The sequence below is a fragment of the Schistocerca cancellata genome, chromosome 1, assembly GCF_023864275.1.
Source record: "Schistocerca cancellata isolate TAMUIC-IGC-003103 chromosome 1, iqSchCanc2.1, whole genome shotgun sequence".
NCBI classification, from domain to species: Eukaryota; Metazoa; Arthropoda; class Insecta; order Orthoptera; family Acrididae; genus Schistocerca; species Schistocerca cancellata.
This window is the reverse complement of record NC_064626.1, coordinates 961,891,538-961,893,347: the sequence shown is the minus strand read 5'-3', so window position 1 is coordinate 961,893,347 and position 1,810 is coordinate 961,891,538. Positions and strand designations below refer to the sequence as shown.

The window sequence follows — 1,810 nt, the reverse complement described above, 5'->3', positions numbered from 1 at the left end:
GGATATAGTATTAGTGGCAGACTTTGAAAGAGCTCTGGAAGGTTTTATATCAAATAAGACAGTAGGGATAGATTACTTCCCATCATAATTTCTAAAATCAAGGGGTGGGGGGGGGGGGGGTAATGTCAACCAAACGATTAGTCAAGCTGGTGTGTAGAATCTATGGGGCTGTCAGCGTAGCATCAAACTTTCGGGAAAAATCATGCACACAATTCCGAACATAGCAAGGAGATAAGTGCGACAACTAGTGTACAATCAGCTCAACAACTCATGAATCCAGTTTGCTGGAAAGAATACTTTATGGAAGACTGCGAAAGAATACTGGAGGACTTTCAGATAATGATCAGTTGTAGGAAAGACAAAGGCACTTAATAACAGAAGCAAATCTGTCGTCAGAAACAATTTGAAAAGCTTGTAACGGTGTTACGGGGCAGGCTGTTGTGGGAAATAATTGTCAAGAAATCAATTCTATACATTGCGCCGTTTCTGCGCTAATTAGCATTGAAGTTAGCCACTCAGGCGCTGCGAGCGCAGTCTCAAGTGGCCCGCCAGATATAGTTAGTGTCAGCTGTTCTCATAACGTAGATGACACCGCACGTGACTGCTCAGCCTTCGATCCGTCCCATGTCCAATATTTGTATTACTCTTTTATTCGGTTTTAGAAAACCAAACGAAGAACGCGTTTGGTGACACCGTCCCTGCGGGACGCTTGAATTTGCGCGTGTAACGGCCTGATTGGGTAACGTCAATGGTAATTAACTCGGAAACGGCGTAACGCATCGATATTTTTTCTTAAGAATCATTTCTGAGCACAGCACGCCCTATTACAGCCTTATTTTCAAACCGCTTCTGACTCCCCCATCCACCCCCTCTTTTATTTCACCAAATTATCAGTTTAATAAGTCATGGGTACAAAGTACTAAAATGAATTCCTTACATGCAAATGGAAAAAAGATAGAAGCCCTTGGGGAAGATAGGTTTGTGTTCCGGAGAAGTGTAGGACCACGAGAGGCAGTACGAACCCTGTGTCTTGGCTGAGAAGGTAGATGAAATAATGGCAAACCCAAGTTTACAGCATTAGTAGATTCAGAGAAAACTTTTATCAATGTTGACGGGAAAACTATGAAAGCCTGAAAGTAACAGAGGTAAAATAAAGGGAGCGTTATGTCTATTGCTTGCCAACTTGATACATTTCTATCATATATGGGCTTCCACACTACTTGTTATACGTTGCCGCCAGAGAGGGGTTGTAGTAACGTTTCGTTGTATATATTGACACAGCAGCCACTTACAAATCTGTCACAAACCCAGTTTGTTGCTAGATGATTACACGTACTCGCTTCCACGTTGCATACACTAAAAATTGGAACAATGCAGAGAAGATTACCATGACCCCTGTGCAATGATGCCATGCAAAATCGTGAAGCATTCCATATTTTGGGGAAGGTTGGCAGCCCTAGCGCAGATCGCACATGATTGAATACTGAGCTCGTGAAAATAAGTAGTTAATTCTATAACAACAGTCAATTAACTTAATATTACACCGTAAGGAAGTCAATTAGAATATATTCCGTATTATCTGTTGAAGCTTTCACTCGTTTCAAAGCATTTCTCGGGAAAATAAACCTAAGGGCCGGTTTCTGGGTATTTGAGACGTGGGTTTACATACTAATTTAAGTCGTTTGTGTGAAATTTCATCATTTTTTCATTGCTGTTGGCTGCATTTGTTGCTATAGGTACACTTTTCTTCATAAGTAAGAGAGAGTGTTCGATGAATTTTGCACAGCATACAAACCATACTTACAGGTGT

General features: G+C 41.2%; 1 non-coding gene across 1 annotated transcript; it reads left to right on the top strand.

The window, feature by feature from the left end:
• Positions 1-1,332: 1,332 nt before the first annotated feature.
• Positions 1,333-1,440, top strand: LOC126097135 (U6 spliceosomal RNA). Its single transcript, XR_007522093.1, has one exon. It is a non-coding gene; the product is annotated as a U6 spliceosomal RNA (small nuclear RNA).
• Positions 1,441-1,810: the final 370 nt, after the last annotated feature.